The following is a 24,436-nucleotide window of genomic DNA, read 5'->3' as shown; positions in this document are numbered from 1 at the left end:
TTATTCATCTTTGTCCCACCATCAGCAAATGTGAAATGTATCCTCCAATGTATCCATAGCTTTTGCATTCTGTTTTCCTAATAGACAATTACAGCTCAAAAATGTTGCCTTTAATCTTTTATTTATTCAACAAGTTGTAATTGAACATACTTTGTGTATATATCAGTATTTTAGAGTCCAAGATTATAACAGTAAACAAAAAAGATAAAACTTTGACACTGCAGAATTTATATGCTACTAACGAAACAACAAAGAACTGAAATAATTTATAAATTTATAATATATAAAGAAGTAAGAAGTACTATGGAAAAATACAAAGCAGTGAAAGGTAGGTGGGAAGAGTAGGAGTGAATATGTTGTTTGCTGTTTTTAAATTTGGCATCCAGTAACTATCTCAATAAGGCAACATTTAAGCAAAGATTTAGAGAGTCTCCTAATATTTCCTAAATGCCAGAAGATAAATGTCCCTTTCATTTATATTCACCTGGTTTAAGATGAGGGGAAATACCTGACTTCCAGGGATGAAAGTAAGGGTGGACTAGAAAACACAGAATTCTGACAAATTTTTCTAAATAAATATTCTCTTTTTGAATCTTTAACTCCCACTACTTTATCGACTGAAGAGAGTGGCCTCTGAAGTTGATAGATGAGTTTTATAATTCTTATCATAGTCTGTGTTCTTCATTGGTAACCTAACACCTAATATATTGTTTTCTGCCTTTAGAATTTCAACTGAAATTAAACAATTCTCATTCCAATTTCTGGTTTCAAAAACAAATTTTAGAAGCAAGACAAAATAGATGTTGAATAATCTTAGCAGAGGGACATCTTAGTTTTAGAGACATACATACTCATAGGTACTATGAAAACCTACACATGCTAGACTCATATCTCTTTTAGCATATATTACCTGTAAGCCATGCACTACACTGGATCCTGAAAGGATGGCAGTGAACAAAGCAAGCATAGTCCTGAGTGTTGAAACTCTAGTCTGATGAAGAGACATGTACACGAAGCAAATAGTTAAAACAGTGATGAACGTATCAAAGGAAAGCCTGGGATGCTATGGGTATAGGGAATCTAGCAACTGGGTTTTTTGGAAATGTCAGGGAATGCTTATTTGAGGAAATTACGTTGAAGCTTTGAATGTCGTAAAAAAATCGGGTAGCTATAGTTAGCTCTGGGAGTCTACTTCTAAAAGGGAGACAGCCAGGGACATGTAAACAAAGAAATGAAAAGAATGCTTTTTAAAGGGCAGAGGATAAAATCATAGTAAGATGGATAAAAAATTAGCAGCAATAACAGCAATATTTAAGATATTTGGATCCAATGCAATGAATTAGGTTGTTGACTCAGAACAACATTATTCAGGGAGCTTACCCAGTTTTAAGTGTTACCAATAAATCCAAAGATAAACGCATTAGGAGCAACTCTATGAGACAAATACCAGATAAAATAGGTGTCCCTGCAATAATTAAACTAATTTTGTAACACTCTCATCAAAGAGAAGAGATCTGAATTATCATATACAACTTCCTAGACCCTCCTTTCTGGATATACCTTCTCTGGTCCTAAATAAGATGAGGTCCTTAAGTAAGTTTTGTGAGTCACTTCATTTCATATGGAGGAGACAAGTGATTAAATATATCGAAGAATATTATATACCTTGATGACTTAAGGTAGAAAATGACATAAATGACTTCAGGGAACTGTACCTTAAACATTCATAGATTGTATGCATGTTTACCATCTGCAGTCCAAAACTGGGGACATCTGTGAAGAGCACTCCATTGATATGAACTTTTTTTCTATAGAGTATCATCAGTATATGTCTCCCAGATTCCCAGTTATTATGTTTCCAAGGAGATTAGACTAGGTTACCTGCCTACTTTTTCCTTGGAAGCATTTGCTTAGTAATCAGAAATGGAGCAGTGTACAGGCCAGTTGCTTTAATTATGTCTTTTTCAGATGTTTAATAGGCATCTCCAGTTTTTGTTTTTGTGTTTTGGTACATTGTAGAGTCTTTTAATAAACAAAAGGCACGTTCCCACTCCCAGACTGAGACCCAAAACTTGAGTGAGCAGAGGCAGCCTTTTCGTTTTATAAGTTTTTTAAGATCACAGCTTTTGTCAAATCCTTTGACAGCAATATGCATTAATAACTCCAGAAGCCCAGGTAGGTAAGAAAAATATCACATTATTTTTGATAATTGAAGTCAGTTTTGATTCTTAGTCTCTACTCTGGCTTTATGGCATAGTTTAAATCTTAGATGTTATTAGATTTACCTTCATTCTCTGAATCTGTAAATATCCTAGGCAGCCGATCCACAGGAAAACATTTATGTGGCTACTTTTGAGAGGCCTATTGTCCAATCCTGCATAAGCCCTAAAGATTCTTATGAACCTTAGGAATATATTGGAGACTGTACTGTTTAGAGGCTGTACTGTTTAGCAAAGAGTTAAATATCATCCATGTGTTCATCTTCTGTCTTGCAGCTAAGTGAGGCCATATGTCAGATTCTGGTCAAAGGGCTGTGAGCAAAATGGACATGTGTCACTTTAGAGCTACACCGTAGAAGACCACATCTGAGCTGTCACTGCACTCTTTTCCTGCACTTCCTCAAACATAAACTCAATGTTGAAATGGAAGAGCCTCTATTAGTTTGAGTTTCTGAGCAACTGTGTGAAACAGGGCTGTACAACATGTGGGATAGGTAGTCATAAACATTTCTTGTGACAGGCATTTGAGACTTAGGAATTGCTTTTTCTGCAGCTTGCCCCAGCCTCACACATTGATATGGCTTGGCACTATGTCACCACCCAAATCTCATGTCTAATTGCAATCCCCATATGTCTAAGGAGGGGCCTGGTAGGAGATGAATGAATCATGGGGGTGGACTTCCCCCATTCTGTTCTCATGATTATGAATGAGTTCTCATGAAATCTGGTTATTTAAAAGTGTACAGTGCTTCCCACTTCACTATTTCCCTTTTACTCCACCATGTAAAGAAGGTGGTTGCTTCTATTTGCCTTTCCATTATGACTGTAAGTTTCCCGAGACCTTTACAACCATGCTTCCTGTACAGCCTGCAAAACTCTGAGTTGATTAAATTTCTTTTCTTTATAAATTATCCAGTCCAAGATAATTCTTTATAGCAGAGTGATAACAGATTAATTAAGAAAATTGGTACCAGAGAGGTGGGAAATTGCTATAAAGTTACCTGAAAATGTGGAAGTGACTTTGGAGCTCAGTAATAGTCTAAGGTTAGAACAGTTTGGAAGTCTCAGGAGAAGACAGGAAGATAAGGGAAGGTTTGGAACCACCTAAAGACTTATGAAATGGTTTTGACCAAAATGCTAATAGTGATATGGATAATGAAGTCCAGGCTGAGGTGGTCTCGTAAAGAGATGAGAAACTTATTGGGAACGAGAGTAAAGGGTTTATCAAAGAGACTGGCAGCATTGTGTCCATGATCTGGAGATCTATAGAACTTTGACCCTGAGAGAGATAGTTTAGGGTATGTGGCAGAAGAAATTTCTAAGCAGCAAAACATTCAAGATGTGGCATGGATACTTCTAAAAGTCTATGCTCATTTACATAAACAAAGAAATAGTCTGAAATGAAAACTTATATTTAAAAGGAGCAGAGCATAAAAGTTTGAAAAAATTGCAGCCCAACCACGTGATAGAAAAGAAAAACCCATTTTCTGGAGAGAAATTCAAGGCTTCAGAAATTTGCATAAGTAAAATGGAGTGGAATGTTAATAGTCAAGACAATGGGAGAAATGCCTCCAGGGCAATTCAGAGAACTTTGTGGCAGCCTCTGCCATAATAGGCCTGGAGGCCTGGGGGAAATATGGTTTTGTGGGCCAGGCCCAGGGCCCCACTCCTCTGTGCAGCCTCAGGACAGGACACCTTTCATCCTAGCCACTCTAACTCCAGCCATGGATAAAAGAGGTCGAGGTACTGTTTAGGCCATTCCTTTAGAGGGTGCAAGCTCCAAGCCTTTGTGGCTTCTGTGTGGTGTTCGGCCTGTGGGTAAGAAGATGGCAAAGGCTGAGGTTTGGGAGCCTCCATCTAGATTTCAGAGGATGTATGGAAATACCTAGATGTCCAGGCAAAAGTTGGCTGCAGGGTGGAGCCCTCATGAAGGCCCTCTACTATGCCAGTGAGGAGGGAAATGTGGGGTTGGAGCCCCCACACAGAGTCTCCTCTGGAGCACTGCCAAGTGGACCTGTGAGAAGAGGGCCATCATCCTCCAGACCCCACAATGGTAGATCCACTGACAGCTTGCACCATGCACCCAGAAAAGCCATAGAAAATCAACAGCAGCCTGTAAAAGCAACTGCAGGGGCTGTAACCTGCAGAGCCACAGGAGTGGAGCTGCCCAAATTCTTGAGAGTCTCCACTTCTCGTGTTAGTGTGGCCTGGATGTGAGACATGGAGTCAAAGAAGAATATTTTGGGGCTTTAAGTTTTAATGACTCCCCTGCTGGGTTTCAGACTTGCATGGGGCCTGTAGCCCCTTTGTTTTGGCCAATTTCTTCCATTCAAAATGGGATAATTTATCCAATGCCTACAACCCTATTGTATCTTAGAAGTAAATAACTTTGCCTTCTTTTTACTGATAGGCAAGAGGGACTTGCCTTGTCTCAGATGAGACTTTGGATTTAGACTTTTGAGTTACTGCCAGAATGAGTTAAGACTTTAGGGGAATGTTGAGAAGGCATGATTGCATTTTGAAATGCGAGAAGGACATGAGATTTGGGAAGGGCTTGGCAGAATAATATGATTTGACTCTGTGTCTCCATTCAAATTTCATGTTTAATTGTAATCCTCATGTGTTAGAAGAGGACCTGGTAGGAAGTGATTGAATCATGGGAGCAGACTCCCCTCTTATTGTTCTCATGATAGTGAGTGAGTTCTCGTAAGATATGTATTTTTTTAAAGTGTGTAACACTTTCCCCTTTACTTTCTCTACTCTGCCATGTGAAGAAGGTTCTTACTTCCCTTTCACCCTTCTGCTATGATTGTAAGCTTCCTGAAGCCTCCACAACCATGCTTCCTATACAACCTACAGAAATGTGAGTCAATTAAACCTTTTCTTCATAAATTACCCAGTCTCAGTAGTTCTTTATAGCAGTGTGCGAACAGATTTATATACACATCTACTACTATATTGTATTTTTTTCTGGCTGTGATAGGTTTTTAAAATCCAATTATTCTATGGACCCATTTAATGTAGCCTCTGAGGTTTTTATCATCTTTCTGAATCTATAATGAGGAACCTGTTAGGAAACTCTACCATTTGTGAAATTCAAAATTTTTAAAACACTACCCAGTATTGAAGGATATTGATTCTTAGTCTATCTCCAAGTCGATCCCACCTCTTCCTTCTTATAAAAAACTTTAAATATAATATTTATTTTTCTTTCCATTTCAAAATGTACAGTAAGATAAATTATTTTCTCACAAGTTCTTCTAATTTTAAGAAACACATAACATACACCTCTTTGTTGAATCAACGAAAAGAAGGCAAAAGAGGTTAGGGTATTTTAAATAGAATGAAAACTTTTTCTCCCAAAGCTTGGGAGCTCAAAGGCTGTTCTTTTTGATTACTTTATAGCATTAAAACCAAATATTAAATATATATCTCAATAAATTTTACTATGACATAGCTAGAGTTCTTGAAAACTTGACCCTGAATCTTGACATCTCCCAGATTCTATTTAATATATAACCATAAACCTTGATTAAATAAAATGACAGTGCACAGCCTTTAAAAAGAATTCTCTTACTGCACTAAACATCCTCTATAGCTCTCACATCAAACTTTTGGAGATCAGACATTCTTAGGCAGGAAGAGAGAGCGACCTTTGATCTCAGCTCCTGACCAGCAATTTTCCCTCTCTTTCTCATACTTTTTCTTTCTTCCTTCCTGTTCAACTTTTTTCTTCATAAAATGCTTCTCCTTTTTCTTTATTTTAATTTTAAATATGTTTCTCTTTTTGCCTCAGTATTTGATGAATGATGAATAATGATTCATTATATACATCTGGTTTATAAAACATATGCTTTTTATTCTTTTTTCAGGAAAAATTGACTATACATAAGAGTTTGTTTTTATTTTAATGGACAAACACTTCCAAAACAATTTTAGTATTTTCTTTTCATAATTTGAGAAATATAAGATTTTTATTTTGTGAAAATCTGGATCAGAGAGAAGAGTGATTTTTGCTATTACCATCTGATTTACACAGTATGGACAATTGGATTCATTATTATTCTCGGAGTATCTCCAAGGTCTCGTCTCCTAAAAAGCAGTGCCTCCCTCTTTAAGCTATACTCTTTGTAACTGTGGTATTGTTGCCTGAATGCATTAGCTATACTTCAGAATCAGGCCACGGCAGTGAGCAAAACTGTGCATTAAAGAGCTCTTTATTTTTAGATCTCCATTTTCAAAGTTACTTTTTCCCTGTATTTAAGAGTTCTGTTTTATATTCACTGGTCACTCTTTTCAGTAATCAAATGAATTCATTTTTTAGAAATTACACAAATAGTTTGAAATAACTTCTTATTGTATTTTTAGAAATTTAAAATAATTTATAAAATAATTACTATGAAGATGCAGCTATGGTTAACCCCCCAGGAGTTCCTATTGTTCACAAGGGGAATTTATTTAGTTGATATCTGTTTCTGTATCTATAAAATTGTAAAATTGGATTACATATGGGACACCTTCTTCTGCTGGGCTAAAATTGATTTCTAAGAGAATTATTAACCATACTGATTTTATCAGTGAAACTGGGGATATAGAATACTCTGTGATAATTAGATGCTAGATATTAGAAATCAGATAAAATTCAACCATGTATCCACAAATGTATTAACTTCCACATGCTTATGTTTTATGTTTCAGCAACTGGCTTTAATTGGTGAGCAAGCCCACACAAAACAACCTTCTGTCCAGAAGTGATTACAGTATTGAATTTTGCTGACTCAATAAGTGTTACATTTTTTCACTGAGACACAGTGAATCACTTAAACGTATATAAATGAGTATCACTGGTGTTAATGTTTGGATGAAAAAATACTCAAGAAATTATTTTATTTTCAGTCTGTCTTTTCTATTCTTAGACTGAGGTTACTTCATCTTTTGATGTTGCCAAGATACTAGCATGCTTCATCTACTCTTATTTCCACATTTGAGAATTCTTTTTGCATATACATATACATATACATATGCAATTATATAATTTCATATATTACTTAGATTATATAGATTCTGTCCTTACAACGTATTCATCAGTGATTGAGAAGCAATATTTTAGCATTACTAGACTAAATCCTGTGGGGCAATGGTGGTGTCTGTTACGTTCTGGCATAAGATGATAATGATATGTGTTTTTGACAAACAGAACTCAGTTTTGCCAACTTTAAGTCACTTTAATGTTACATGCTGCACATCTCCTTTTTTATTTTTGAGACAGAGTGTCACTCTGTTGCCAGGCACCAGGGTGGAGTGCAGTGGCACAATCTCAGCTCACTGCAACCTCCGCCTCCCAGGTTCAAGCAATCCCCCTGCCTCAGCCTCCTGAGTAGCTGGGACTACAGGCGCATGCCACCACACCCAGCTAATTTTTGTATTTTTAGTAGAGACAGGGTTTCACCATGTTGGCCAGGATGGTCTCGATCTCTTGATCTTGTGATCCACCCGCCTCGGCCTCCCAAAGTGCTGGGATTACAGGCTTGAGCCACCATGCCTGGCCGGCATTCATTAATATTAAAACAAAGGAAATAATAATGGTTACTATAAATGCTCTTATTACCATTAGCCAAATAGTTTAAACTCTCCAAATTCTAGGATCATGGTGAGTTTATACTGCCTTGTCTCCTTGTGATTTCACTAGGCTTTGATACTAGTTCTGGCCAATAAATTTGGAGAGAAATGATTTGTGTGTAAGCAAACACAGAATTAACAGTGCTAGAATATCCAGAACTTTTTCTGTTTTTGCATGGCAACTATGATCAAGATGGTGGTTGCTCTATCAGGCTAGATACCTGAGTGATTGTGATGAAAGGAAAACCTAAAAATCCATGTTAGACAAGAGTGAAAAATAATCCTTTTCTCTATTAAGTGACTGTGTTTTGGAGTTACTAATGTATAACATATCCTAACTGGTGCAGATAATTTACCCAAGTGTTAACATTTTACATGGAGTGATTTAAACCTTCCATGCACTATGCAAAATGACAGTTTTTTTTATTTGTGTCTTTATAATTAGGATTTTAAGTGTTGCTCCATATCATACTTATTCCTTTACCAATTCACAACTACCCATTTCATACTTCTCAGGAGCCAAATCCATATTTGTTAAAACTAACATTCTTCTAAAACTTTCAGATTTACTCCACTCTGAAATATGTTTGTCCCTCACTGTATAGCAGTTTCTATTAACAGAATGAGACCTATCTCCTTGCCTTGAGAATGATACACACTCACTCCTAGCTGAATGCAAATCTGTGCACCAGCGTTCATATGAACCGGTGTAGACAAATGGTCTAAATTTTATCAGATACATGCAGATGAAGACCAGTGTACCTGCCACTAATTTAAAAAATGAACAAGGGTGTTTTCATAAGATATGTTATAAAGACCATTTTTTTTTGCATCATAGAATTTGTTTAAAGTTCTGATGATCATACCTTCTCCAGGATATCTTTAAATTGTGTTAGATATATGTATATTGGCCCTTGAAATTCCTCCATTGAGAACACATGCTGCCTGATAGCTACTGAATCTGGCTTTGGAGACGATCCCTCTCTGCCTTTCCAAGTTTTATGCCCATTATTCTTTCAGTGTAATCTTTTTAAACTGCAGGGAAATTCTGGCAGAACCATTTTAAACATCTTTTGAATCTCATCATGTTTTTTTAATCAACACAGTAGACAATGGAAGACAGTCATTGTCCTACTTTTCACTAATAAGCCATACGTGCCAGATTTGTAAAATGCATCTATAATGAGAAGAAGATGGGAGGTAGGGGAAGAAAACTTTTGTGAGTCACATCAGCTCACTTCACTGGGCAATACTACCTTAAAATGGTTCATGTGTTTGTGTTATCTGTCTCTTTTAAACTATGACTATAAATTATTGAAAGAAAGGGAAGATCTATCTTCTGATGCTTTATGCCCCCTTATTCTACATAATAAGGTTGCCAGATAAAATATAGGACTACCAGTTAATTTTAAAATTCAGAAAAATAATGAATATATTTTTTAGAATGAATATGCTCAATAAAATATTTGCAATATATTTATATTAAAATACTTTACTTCTTATGTAAAATTCATATTTAACTGAATGTTCTCCATTTTTACTTGTTAAATCCAGCAATCCTATATAGTAGGCAAGAACACTTGACAGAACCCAAACCTAACTTTTCTTTCCAGTACTAGAAAATCTAGAGCTAGCAAACCAGAGTTTTCTAATTCCTGTCAGATATCTTTTCTTCATATCAGAGCTGAATGCCATGATGGACATAAGGACCTTGGAGAAAAACTATTCAGTTCAGCTACATACTATCGTTTAGATATAGGGCACTTTATTTTTCTTTTCTGATTCTTGGAGGTCTCATTAGTGCAGTGGGAATTAAAATAATATCCTGAGGATATACATGAAAATATCTAAGTTGACAATAATTGTTATTTCACAAAAATAGAAATTATGTGCAAGTCATTTTTATGTTCAAAGTCTTTTATGAAGGTCTGCTAACATCTAAAGAACTTTCAAAAATTTATATTTTAACAAATCATTGCTTCACAGTTTCAGAATATCAAGAACTTTCTGAAACTCAAGCTCTGTGATGATAGAATGAATCTAGTATCAATTTTACTTACATCTTAGAACTCATTATATTCAAAACAGACTCTATTAAATGGGGTTGGCTCATAAACACAGTAGATCTGCTGTGTTACTACAGTAAAACTATCATTTCTTAACCTTGGGATCACCAATCATTCTTTCTTATACAGAGCTGAGACGCACAACTGGAGCTAAGTTAATGGCATATTGTTGACTCATGTGTTCTCTAGAGGGCTTCAAGGTCACTTACAGCATTTTGCTAGTTGGGCACACATTTAATTTTCTTGATCCTGTATTCTGTGATCTGTAGCCTTGAACTTAAACAGTGAATTTTTCAGGGTACTTCACACAAACTACGAAAAAAGGAACTCATCATAAAATGCTCTTTTATTTTAATTGCATAATCCAATATGATTTTTTATTATGTATTATCCAAGTATACTTTGTCTTATCCAGTAATTTTTATTCATTATATAAATTTTAAAAGTAATTCATGTGATTTTATTCTTTCTTTGCTACCCCTACCACTGGTTGTAAAAGAAAGTGAAGTATATAGATGCAAATATAAATGATGTATTTATTTGCAACTACTGCTATATGCTTAAATGCCACATAAATTGCACAGTGAAGTAAAAAAGATTCAAAAGTTTATGTATAATCCTTTGTCTTTAAGATGTCTGGAGTCATTAACTAAAGGCCAGATCATTTTATATGGATTTTTAAGCCTGGCAATTCTCTGTATGACAAGCAGCATTCCAGATGGATATATTATGTAAGAGGAACATTCTCCAGTTAGCAATAAAACTGCAAAGTAGCACAACTGCTTTATCTAGGCACAGATTTTTAGTAAGTCATATAAGGGACTTCTCATCCTTATATATTATTAAGAAATAAAATTATTGAGCTCAGTAAGGTTAAACAATTTTCCAGGCTCACAAGATGGTAAATTTGCCGAACACACTTGTAACCTAGGCACAGTAACTCTGTATAGTACTTGGCTGCAGCTCCTGCTGCTGCTAAAAGTAGCCATTTATTGGTACATACACAGATTGAAGAAGGAGTATGACCATCTGCTTTTGAGGATGACTTTCGTCCACCTTCACAACAATATGATGTGGTGGGTACCCTTGGTTATGTCATGTCCATTTTCAGAATTAAATAACTAACATTTTCTAAAAAACTAAAGTAGCTTGTTCAAACGAAAAGGATAGCGGGGCTGAAGCTAGGATTTTAAATACTAAAATTCTAAGATCTATTTTTTTGCATTTTTATGTATCTGAAATCATGATTCATCTTATGATCACTGTGCTTCAGACAACAAGCGTGACATACTTGTCATTTTCTTTTCAATAATTAAACTTGGTCATAGCTACCCTCAATGTCATTCCTTCAACTGAGTTATGCACATTGTTAAAACTACAAATGCTAAGTGTAATTGCTATTTAAAATGTCTTCAAATAAATTACATTATCCTATAGTCTAGCACTAAAACTAAAAGTTATGGTTTAGATATTTTTTCTTTCCAATGTGGCACATAAAATAATAATGGATTTTATAATCTAGGCATTTAGATTTGACAAAATCAAATAGGTATGTTTGTATTCAATCTCCCAAATAAGCATAATAATGTTAATTATTATCTAAATGTCTAAACTATTTTCCACAACTATTGCTGGAAAATAGTTTAGTTTGCTACCCTGTGCAAATGTCATAAACATATTCGTGTTAATTATATTTAAAATCAAACATCCATAATTAAACACAATAGTGTGACATGATGGTTAGGTATTATAGAGTTTGGAGACCCTTGACAGAGGGATAAAATATTTAAAGATAGCTTTCTCCTGGACCATTTCTAGTTACTTACTACAAATGTTGAAGTTAGACCAACTTGTGAGTATATTGTGTAAATTTCACAAAGACCATGCCATAATACATTTTAACCTTTCTTTGTGGAAGCACAACAAAATTCAGAAAAGAAAGTGTGTACTGAGATTGTTTTCTTTGTTCTTCTTAAAGACTAGGCACCCAGACACATGTCTAGTTTTTTAAGGAGAATAAGTTGACCTTAGAAATTAAGCTAATTAAAATCCCTCTCCAGAATTATGTTAGGCAGATTCTCAAAAACAAAAATTCACACATCACAATAAATAAATAAATAAATAAATAGAAAAATGTTTAGAAATACTAAATAGTTACAAATCAGATGTGGTTTTTCTCTGGCTTTTCTGCCTAGAAAATTTCATTTACAACCTCTCTCATTTGCACATTGCACTAATGATATCTGTCCACTATTGGTAATTAATCTAGATAATGACATTCCTAAATATGATGCCAGATCTCTGGACACTGAAGTGTGTCCAACATGCCATTAAAATCCTATTAAAGCTTTTTTTTACCAGTCACAAATTAAAAATAAACATTGGTGGTACATAAGAGAATAACGATCACAGTGACCTTGGTATGTTTCTTCTCCAAAGCCTACAGACCAAAATAAAGGTGAGCTAAGACTGGAACATTCAGAGAAATAACTTTAGGTAGAAATCTTAGCAAAGAGCTGGATTCTTCATATTAGTTTCTTTAGCAAATATGATTTAGATGTTCCTGAAATGAGATGCATCGTCAGAAGAAAATTTTTCTGTTTTCTTTTTGCTTTTTCAAGAAGTCATGGATATAAATGACTTAACACAGCATTATATATGAAAAGAATCTTTATGTATTTACAGTCTACTACCCTAACTTTGAATATTATGCTTGCTTCAGGAAGTTTTAGGTTAAGTTAAATCTAGAGTAGGTAGGCACCATCCAGTGAATTATTAAAGTAAGTTCCCAGGGATTTCTATTTTTTTTAAAGCTAGAGAATCTTTGCAACAAATTTCAAGTTCTAAGTCTGGAGGTTTATCCTCATCTTAGAGTGCTTGACAGATCACTATGGTGAGCTACTGAGTGTCTGTTTGCCGAGGACCAGAATTTTCTCTATGAAAGAATTAGCTCTAAGGTAAGAAATAGCTAGATATCATGAAATTAATGCAGAAATCAAGTACTGATCTTCAGAAGGCACAAAGAGTACTTTGAAGCACAGCTGACTATTTTTGAAATTCATTTTTTTTTCTATCCTTGACGTTGCATAACCAGGTCTTTGAGAAGAGGTGACTGGTCAGCAAGCATACTGACTACTGTTTGATTAAGCCTTGAAATACATTGCAACCAAGTTTTTAGCCTTCATCACTCATGAAATTATATTATAGCATAAAAGGAATGATTGACTCTTTCTAGCTTTGCCATGGCACAGAATACAGCTTTGATGACTTACGTGTTAAATGGGTTTAGTGGAAAAGATGGAGAAAGTATTACACAGAGTAGCCAATTAACAGAGCAATAAATGTACCTGCTGTGACAATCAAAGTTGACACCCTCTAGGGAACTACTAACTATATAAAGCATCAGTGATCATCAAGAAAAACCATGGTTTTCGGAAGAAGAGCACTGAAGAATGATAATAGTGTCCAGCAACGAAACACAAAATCCTTCCAAAGCACATACTCGGATTCAGTTAAAGGCTTGGAACAGAGTAGATATTTGCTGAGGATGAGAGGCCCTGGTCAGAAGATAAACATTGCCACCCAACAAAAGTATGGCTTTAATATTAACGTGTCCTTATTTTTATTTATGAATCAGTAATATTTGTGTTACCAAACAATTTCAGGTCTTTCCTCTTCACAGCCCCTTAAAGACAGTAGCAAGCTACCTCTGAATGTCATGGTGATCACTCAATAAAGCAACCCTTAAAACATTGTTAAGAAAATAACTGAAATTAGCTGGGCATGGTGGTGCGTGCCTGTAATCCCAGCTACTCAGGAGGCTGAGGCAGGAGAATTGCCTGAACCCAGGAGGCGGAGGTTGCGGTGAGCCGAGATCGCGCCATTGCACTCCAGCCTGGGTAACAAGAGTGAAACTCCGTCCCAAAAAAAAAAAAAAAAAAAAAGAAAATAACTGGTTCATGTTCAGGGCCTCCTGCACCAAACTGACAATACTTTGGGTTACCTTATCATCTAGTTGTAAAAGTCCAGATAAAAGTAGCACTTAATCTATTATGTTGTTGACAAAATGCCCAGTGTACCAGGCTGTGGTCTACCAATGTAGTTCCCATGCAGCCTAGAAGCTCTCAAGATGCAAAATGTTCATTTTCTGTACACATTTTTCTGTCTTGGTTGCATCTTAAGGCTGTAAGAACAAGGAAGAGGATATAAGATGCATATGCTACACTCTAAAAGTGAAGGCAACCAGTATATATATTTTTTCCATAGCAACAACCAATGCTTCAATTCTTCACATGAATAAGGTGTCCAACAATTAAATTTGATTCTGACACTAACTATCCAGAGCTAGCTCAGACCTCACAAGTTAAGGCTCAGTCTCACAATTGACTCCACTTGAGACATCAGTTGTAAGTCCAAGGGACCACCTGCATTTTTGACCAACCAGCTATAAATTTGAGGGTTCATCACACAACTTTCTTCTCAAGTTTCATAATTAATTAGAACGACTCACAGAGCTCAGGAAACTGCATCACTAAAGTTCACATGTTTATTTTAAAGGAAACAGCTCAGAAATAGCCAAATGGCATAAATGTATCTGACATATTATGGGAGTGGGAGTGGCACAGGACTTCCATGCCCTCTTCTGAGCACACCACATTCACAGAACATCAGTGTGTTCACCAACCCAGAAGCTACCCAAGTCCTATCATTTCAAGATTTTTTTAATGGAGCTCTCCTTACATACTCATGGTTGATTAAATCACCGGCAGTTGGTGATTGAACTCAATCTCCAACCACTTTCCCCTCCCTGGTGGTCAAAAAGTGTGACTGAAAGTCCAACTCTCTAATAAATTACTGGTTTTTCTGACCACAACCCCCATCCTGAAACCCATATGTCATCTCATTAGTATACAAAACATAGTATTATGCCATTACTTTTAATGGTGAAAACCATAATTACATTTGTACCAACCTAATAAATTCCATGGGTTTCAGGAGAAACCAGGGACAAAGACCAAATATTTATATTTTATTTTATCAGGGAATGGAAGGGAACATTTTCTGCTATAGGAAATCAATGGGAACCCAATGAAGCATCAAATTCCCTCTCTAAAGGCAATGGAGAACTACATCCACTAAGGTCTGATGTATCAGAGTGATAAACCTTGAAACCTTACCAAGTTTATTTTTAACTATTACTCTCAAGTGGTTATGAGTAAAAACAACAGAGAATATTTGGAATATTGAAAATTGTGTCTTTCTAGACAAAGAGAAAGGGGAAAGATGGAAAGACAACTTTTTTTCCCATCCAAGATTGAGTTAGCAGTGAGAAAAATACAGAGTAGCGCCCATAGTTACCATTTCAAAAGAAGAATCAACAGACAGAGTTCTGGGGCTATAACAAAAAAAGCAAAGATATTATTCAAGGCCATATGTAAAAGGGGAACTGATAAAAATGTTGTGTCCCAGTACAGAATTCTATGTGGACTTCTCTGATAACTTTCTAACTTCCTGCTCAATTCCGTCTTTTTTTTTTTTTTTTTTTTTTGGTCATAGTTGGATGTTTCAGCCATTAAAAAAGCTGAATTTCACTGTCAATTTAACCAAACTTAACACTTAACAACAGATAAATAATATTTTAACAAAAATATCAGACTTACTTTATCTGGCATTTTATGACCCTTGAAAATGTCAGCCAAGCCAAGCATACAGAATGACTCCAGATTAGATATCAGATACAAACTGCAAAAAAATAGAGCTGATCCCAATCAAATACGAAACCATATTTCTTCTCATTCTTTAATTTAAAAAGAGATATTTTGTGTTTTTAAATTAATTTTTAGTCATGTTTACACCCAATCCATGCTTTGTAAAAACTATTTCATTAAAATATTTACAAAAAATCATTAGATTGACTGAAAATAGTAATTCATTACTGAAAGAGATGTTCTTAACCATGTTATGAATAACTATAAAAGAGTCTGAAATATAACTTCATAAAACAATAGCTATAAAGTTATTAGCTTGATACTATGCTGTTAGAGTTATCTAAAAAATGAAAATAGCTAAATATAAAATACATTTATTGGCCAGATGTTAAAGGTATTTGAAAAATTACTTTTGGCTTAAATATATACTTAGAATCCTTATAGACCAGATACTGCAGTGATACTTTTTCTTATACATCTACTGCCCCAAAACTTTCATTTTGCTGAAAAAAGAGAGCAGACATGTATAAAAATTTCAAACATTCATACAAAATGATTTCCAAATAATTCATTCTTATTCTCAGAATTTGTTGGACCAACTTAAAACACCAGAAGAAATCTCTTAATGCCTCAGTAACTCTCAGTTGTACAATTAAATTACACAAAATATAATACAATAAAAAGAAAGGAAACACCTATAATTAAGAATATTAACTTTTGAAATTCTCAAAAGTATTGGTCTCAGAAAGAACTCTGAGTTGGGTAAAAGGAGCTTTGTTTGACCATTTCCTTGTAAGATGTCTCAAAGTAATGTTGCCTGCTCTTACATTCCTTGAGACAAAGGGAAGGAAGAATTTCAGAGAAACAGCCTATTCATTTATTTATTTACTTACTAATATTTGCTTCTACCATGACTATAAAAATAAGAACCAAAAATAGACAATACTTAAATTCATTGTAACTTTTATCTAAACTTTTCCTTTTCTTCATTAGTCACAGGTGATTTAGAAATAGAGCCTTTCCTGGCATGAACTCTTTTCTGTCTGAATGTCATTACAGTACAATATTATTCTGTTTTTTTCTCTCAAAAATCTGCTGCTCAATAAGGTTCAAGGAATTCACAGTCAAAGAGAAACACTTGTATAACTAAGTCACAGGCTTCCCCAATTAACCTGATAGAATTGGGCAGAACAGACAACATGAGTGGGTAAAGAGAGGACTTCTTCCTCTGGACGTTCTATCCTTATCATAGGTTTTGGGAAATAATATACAGATTGAAAATATAAGCATCCATTTCAGGATGGTACTCTCCATAATAAATCAGTTGAAAGAATTCAGAAAATGTGAGCTTCAAGGAACACCTCAATAGAGATTTGCTGCAAAGTTTCTTAGCTTTGCAGAGCTTTAGGAGGTGAAGAGAACATAGGATAGCAATGGAATATCACCATTTCACAACAGGAAAAAAGAACAATCATTTCCAATGAATTTTGATATGTTTTTAGAATAAAGAAAGTTATAAATTGAATTCAGAGTTCAAGGCTGGACTCAATCATGGGTAGACTAGTACTACATTTTTATTTATCTTTGCATGTTACAATTAAAACTAATTACACTGTGTGTGTATAGAAAACGCAATTATTTAACAGTGCCTCAAAATAGTTATCTGTTTTCATTTTTACAAATGTCCTCTGGTATTGTGGAGATTTCAAAATTACTATTTTGCAGATGAGTAAACAGACAGTTTATATCAATTGATAAGGATCTTTTGAAATCACAAGATGAGTTGTGAAAGATCTGACAGTCAAACACAGATGTTCTCAATTTGTTCTCAAAAAATATAACAAGACTCCTCTTGTTATAACATTTTAGATGTAATATATTGCACACTGTTGTTATTTTTTAAATAAATCATGGAAAATTAAAATCTTTTCAGAATTTTTAGAGAATATTTTGTTTTGTCTCATAATGCAAACTTGTGGGTAAACAACCTTGCCCAATGTCCTTTTTAATGGCTTTGGAACCCCAGGTATGAATGAACTTTTGAAAATGTTTTAGCAGGGCCGGGCGCGGTGGCTCAAGCCTGTAATCCCAGCACTTTGGGAGGCCGAGGCGGGTGGATCACGAGGTCAAGAGATCAAGACCATCCTGGTCAACATGGTGAAACCCCGTCTCTACTAAAAATACAAAAAATTAGCTGGGCATGGTGGCGTGTGCCTGTAATCCCAGCGACTCAGGAGGCTGAGGCAGGAGAATTGCCTGAACCCAGGAGACGGAGGTTGCGGTGAGCCGAGATCGCGCCATTGCACTCCAGCCTGGGTAATGAGAGCGAAACTCCGTCTCAAAAAAAAAAAAGAAAGAAAGAAAGAAAACAGAGAGTCTCATAAAACTGATGTGAAATGGTATATATAAATTATTTTATGTGCATGACAGTTATAGGCATTCATTATTTGATAGCAATTATAACTATATTTTTATTCCACAAAACATTAACATATGATGCTTTCTGATACCTTCTTTGTTAGGGGCAAATATAATCCTTTTGAGTTGCTGCAGTACTGTCTTTTAAACCTGTTACACAAAGACAGCTAGCAGAGCACATAGGGCTTCAGTATTCACTTCAAGAAAATGTGGGAAACTTTGGAACCTTCTAGATACTTGTTGAATGGCTTTAAAAAAATGTTGATAGTGATAGTGATATGAACAATAAGGACCAGGGTGAGGTGGTCTCAGATGAAGATGAGGAACTTTTTGGGAGCTGGAGCAAAGGTGGCTCTTGTATGTTTTAGCAAAGAGACTCGAGGCACTTTGCCCCTGCCCTAGAATTTGTGGAACTTTGAATCTGAGAGAGATTATTTAGGCTATCTGGTGGAAGAAATTTCTAAGCAACAAAGCATTTAAAAGATGACTTGGGTGCTGTTAAAAGCATTCTATTTTAAAAGGGAAACAGAGCATATAGAAAATTTGCAGCCTGATGATGCAGTAGAAAAGATAAACCTATTTTTTGAGGAGAAATTCAAGCTGGCTGCAGAAATTTACATAAGTAACAAGGAGCTGAATGTTAACCCCCAGGACAATGGGGAAAGTATCTTCAGGGCATGTCGTAGGTCTTCATGGCAGCACCTCTCATCACAGACCTGGAAGTCTAGGAGGAAAAAAATGGTTTCCTGAGTGAGGCCCAGCATCTTCATGCTGTGTGCAGCTGAGAGATTTGGTGCCCTGCATCCGAGCCACTCCAGCTGTTGCTAAAAAGGGTCAAGGTACAGCTCGGCCCATAGTTTCAGAAGGTGCAAGCCTCAAACTTGGCAGCTTCCATGTGGTGTTGAGCCCATGAGTGCACAGAAATCAAGAAATGAGGTTTGGGAACTTCCACCTAGATTTCAGAAGATGTATGGAAATGCCTGGATCCCTAGATAAATGTTTGCTTCGGGGCGGGGCCCTCATGGAGAACCTCTGCTAGGGCAGTGCAGAAGGGAAATGTGGGGTCGGAGCCCTCACACAGAATCCCTACTGGAGCACTGCCTAGTGGAGCTGTGAGAAGAGGGCCATCATCCTGCAAACCCCAGAATCATAGATCCACTGATAGCTTGCACCATGCCCTTGGAAAAGCCATAGTCATTTAATGCCAGACCATGAAAGCAGCTAGAAAGGAGGCTATACCATGCAAAGTGACAGGGGTGGAGCTGCCCAAGACTATGGGAACCTACCTCTTGCATCAGTGTGACCTGGATATGAGACACATCATTTTGGAGCTTTAGAATTTGATTGCCTTGCTGGATTTCAGACTTGCATGGGCCCTGTAACCCCTTTGTTTTGGCCAATTTATCCCATTTGGAATGGCTGTATTTACCCAATACCTGTATTACCATTGTATCTAGGAAGTAACTAGCTTGCTTATGACTTTACAGGCTCATAGGTGGAAGGGACTTGTCTCAGGTGAGACTTTGGACTGTGGACATTTGGGCAAATGCTAAAATGAGTTAAGACTTTTGGGGACTGTTGGGAAGACATGATTTTGAAATGTTAGGACATGAGATTCCGAGGGGCTGGGGCAGAATGATATGGTTTGGCTCTGTGTCTCCACCCAGATCTCATCTTGAATTGTACTCCCATAATTTCCTTGTGTTGTTGGAGGGATGTGGTGAGAGATAATTTGAATGATGGAGGTGATTTCCCGCATACCGTTCTCATGGCACTGAATAAGCATCATGAGATCTGATGGTTTTATCAGAGGTTTCTTCTTCTGCATCTTCTCTCATCTTCTCTTGCCACCACCACATAAGAAGTGCCTTTCACCTCCCACCATGATTCTGAGGCCTCACCAGCCATGTGGAACTGTAAGTCCAATTAAATCTCTTTTTCTTCCCAGCTTTGGTTATATCTTTATCCGGAGTGTGAAAATGGACTAATACACCATGTTTAGGCCAGGCACAGCTGGACAGAAGGCAGCATGGAAGTACTTCAGTAGAGATAAATCCTGTCATTCATAGTAAAAGGACAGCAGGGGATAGCTGGGGCCTCTGTGCCAGTGGTACTTCCTGGTCCAAGAAAGGCTCTGCTTAGAAAAGAAGCCCTATAGAATCCAGTAGGTGGTGTCTGCCTATTCTTCCACTAAGCAAAGTCAGACATTCTGAGCCCATTGTACACTCATTTCCAGGACACAAGAATGAAATGAGCCTCTAGGATGTCTCTATTTATGTCTCTACTTATGGCTATTTTCTTGAACAACGTTGTACCACATTCTTCATGTTAGGAAAAGGAAAGTGTATTTGCTGTGACCAACAGAGGACAAAGCTCATTATCTAATCCAGATCAACATACCTAGAGTGAATTGGGTATGAATAAGAGGGACAGTGAGTTGGAAGGTTGACAAATCTGATTTGAAGTGTTTGCCAGTTTCTGTGGTGTAAAACACCCTTGTTATTGATGATTTCAAGTTAACGCCATAACATCACTGAATGAAACATTGGAAAGAGCTTCACATAATGAATTCATTTGCTGGTATGAGCTAGATTCATTGTACCACTGGTTGAACATATGATTTTTATACCTGAAGGGGCACTGGTTAGATTTAATCAGGGACGTAAATGTAAATTGGAACAGGCCCAGGGGAATGGGGACATATAAATGCTACAATTTTAATAGAACGGAAACATTTAAAAGACATTCAAGAAATCTTCCTCTTGATATAACCCAAGACTTTCAATTCACTGGTTTGATTGGAGTAGAAACCGTATATAAGACTTATTCTTAAAGGGTTTTATTTTTTAAGGGCAGTTTTAGGTTCACAGCAAAATTAAGAGAAAGACACAGAGATTTCCCACATATCACCTGCCCTCACATGCATAGGCTCTCTCCTTCTCAACATCCCCACCACAGTGGTACATCCATTAAACTGATGAGCTTACATTCACACATCATTATCACCCAGAGCATGTAGTTTACACTAAGTTTCAGTCTTGGTGTTGAACTTTCCTTGAATTTGGAGAAATTTGTAATAACACATATCCACGATTATAGTATCACACAAAGTAATTTCATGGCTCTAAAAATCCTCTGTCCACCTCCTATTCATCTCCTCTCTCCTCCGGAGGTCCAGGCAACCACCAGGGATCTTTTACTGTCCACATAGTTTTGCCTTATTAAGATGTCACACAGTTGGAATCATATAGCATATAGCTTTTTCACATTGACTTTTCACTTAATACTATGCATTTAAGTTGTCTCCATGTCTTTTCATGGCTTGATAGCGTGTTTCTACCATTGAATAATATTTCATTATTCAGATGTATCACACTTTTTTTTTTTTCATTCACCTACTGGAGGGCATGTTGATTGCTTTCAAGTTTCAGCAAAAAAAAATTTTTTTTTTTTTAAGCTGCTATAAACATCCATGAGCAGGTTCTTGTGGACACAGGTTTTCAATTCCTTTGGGTAAATAGCAAAGATCACATGATTCCCTCCAGCAAAGAATAAAAGTTGTTGTTGCTCCATATCTCCCCAGCATTTGGTATTGTAAATGTTCTAGATTTTGGCAATTCCAACCAGGTATGTACCAGTATCTAATTGTTGTCTTTATTTGCACATCCTTGGTGACATATGAGATGGAGACTCTTCACAGTTTTATTGCCAGATCCATATTTCTTTTGTGATGTAACTATTAAGGTTTTTGGCCTATTTAATTTTTTTCTTGCTGTTGAATTTTAAGATTTGTTTGTATATTTAGAATAATGATCCTTTATCAGATACTGTTTCTCCAAATACTTCCTTTCATTCTGCAGCTTGTCTTTTCATTCTCTTGATGGCGTCTTTCACAGATTTGAAAATTTTAATTTTAATAAAACCTAGCTTATTAATTCTTTCTTTTCTAGATTATGCTATAGGTGTTATACCTAAAAAATCATCATCAAACCCAAGGTTATCTAGATTTTTACCTAAGCTATCTTCTAAGAGTTTTATAGTTTTGCAATTTACATTTATATCTGTGATACATTATGAGTTAACTTTTTGTGCATTGTGTGAAAGATTTGAACCTATATCTTGATTTATTTTATTACATCTAGATGTCCGATTGTTTCCATATTGTTTCTTGAAAAGACCATCTTTTATTCATTGTGTGGCCATTGCTTTTTTTGTCAAAGGTTAGTTGACTGTATTTGACTAGGTCTATTCTGGGGCTCTCTATCCTGTTCCACTGACCTGTTTATTTATTCTTCACCCATACTACACTTGCTTGATTATTCTACCTTTATATTAATTTTGAAGTTTAGGAATGTCAGTTCTACAACTAGTTTTCCTTGATACTTTGTTGACTATTCTGGGTCATTTTCTTTTCCGTATAAAATATGAAATCAGTTTATAAATATGCAAAAAATAACTTACTGGAATTTTGATTTTGTTTTCACTGAATCTGTTGATCAAGTGGAGAAGAACATCTTGACATTATTGAGTCTTATCTATAGACGTAGAATGTTTTTATTTAGTTCTTTGAGTTTTTCATCACAGTTTTGTAGTTTTTGTCACGTTTCTTGTACCGTTTTCTAACTATATCTAAATATTTTATTTTTTGCATGCTATTGTAAATGAAATTGTATTATTAATTTCAAATTTTACTTGTTTATTTCTAGTATTTTGTATATTAACCTTATATCCTATAAACTCGCTATAATTGCTTATTAGTTCCAGGATATTTTTTATCAATTTTTTCAAGTGTTCTACATAGACAATCATGTCATCTGTGAAAAATAAAGAGACAGCTTTATTTTTTCATTCTCAGTCTGTATACCTTTTAGTTCCTTTTTTTTTTTTTCTTATTGCATTACATTCAGTAGTGCTTTCCTTAAGATGCTGAAAAACATTGGTGAGAGGGGACATTCTTGACTTGTTCTTGATCTTTGTGAGAAAGCTTTGGGTTTCTCACTATTAAGTACGTTATGTGTAGCTTTTTGTATATATCATTTTTCAAATTGAGGGAGTTCCCATTCTATTTGGAATCTGCTGAGAGTTTTTTTTAATTATTAAAAAAAAAGAATTATTACATTCTTTTTCTGCATCTATTGATATAATCGTATAATTTTTCTTCTTTAGCCTGTTGATGTGTTGGTTCACAGCAACTGATTTTCAAAGGCTGAATTAGCCTTGTGTACGTGGGATAAATTCTATTTGGGTGTGGTGAATTTTTCTTTTATACTTTGTTATATTTGAATTACTAATATTTTGTTGAGGATTTTTGCATCTTTGTTCATGAGAGATATTGGACTGTTGTTTTGTTTTATTTTCTTGTAATGTGTTTGATTTTGGTGTTAGGGTAATGCTCGCTTTATAAAATGAGTTAGGAGGAATTCCCTCTACTTCTATCTTCTGAGAGATTTTGTAGAAAACTGGTTTAATTTATATTCAAAATGTTTGGTAGAATTTACCAATAAACCAATTTGATACCGATGTCTTCTGTCTTGGAAGGTTATTGATTAATTATTGGTTAAATTTCTTTGATAGATACAGCTGTATTCAGGTTGCCTATTTCTTTTTCAGTAAATGTTGGCAGATTGTGTCTTTCAGTGAATTGGCTCATTTCATCTAGGTTATCAAACCTCTACACATAGAGTTTTTCATAATATTTCATTATCATTTTCTTTTTTAAGTTCAAAGTATTTGTAGTGATATTCCCACCTTCGTCTCTGATAATAGTAATTTGTGTGCCTGCTCGTTGTTTCTTAGTTAACCTGGTTGAAAGCATGTTGATGTCATTGATTTAAAAAAAAAATAGCTTTTGGTTTCATTTATTTTATCTATTAATTTCATCTTTTCAAATGTATTGATTTTTGCTATAATTTTTGCTATTTTCTTCTGCTTACTTTCAATTAATTTGTTTTTTCTTTCTAGTTTTCTATTTATTTATTTAGATGGAGTCTCACTCTTTCACTCAGGCTGGAGTGCAGTGGTGTGATCTCGGCTCACTGCAACCTCCACCTCCCAAGATCAAGTGATTCCCCTGCCTCCACCTCTTGGGACTACAGGTACCCACCACCATGCCTGGCTTCGTTTTTATATTTTAGTAGAGACGGTTTCACCATGCTGGCCAGGATGGTCTCAATCTCCTGACCTCGTGATACGCCAGCCTTGAATTCCCAAAGTGTTGGGATTACAGATGTAAGCCACAATGCCTGGCCCCTCTTCCTAGTTTTCTAAAGGGGAAGCTTTGGTGATTGATTTTAGTACCCTCTTTTTCTCTAATATTTACATTCAATGCTGTACATTTCTTTCTAAGGACTAATTTCACTGCACCCACAAATTTTGATACATCATGTTTTTATTTTCATTTAGGTCA

The sequence above is a fragment of the Sapajus apella genome, unplaced genomic scaffold (genome assembly GCF_009761245.1).
Source record: "Sapajus apella isolate SASKATOON/1434 unplaced genomic scaffold, GSC_monkey_1.0 scaffold20, whole genome shotgun sequence".
Taxonomy (NCBI): domain Eukaryota; kingdom Metazoa; phylum Chordata; class Mammalia; order Primates; family Cebidae; genus Sapajus; species Sapajus apella.
This window is presented reverse-complemented; position numbering follows the sequence as displayed.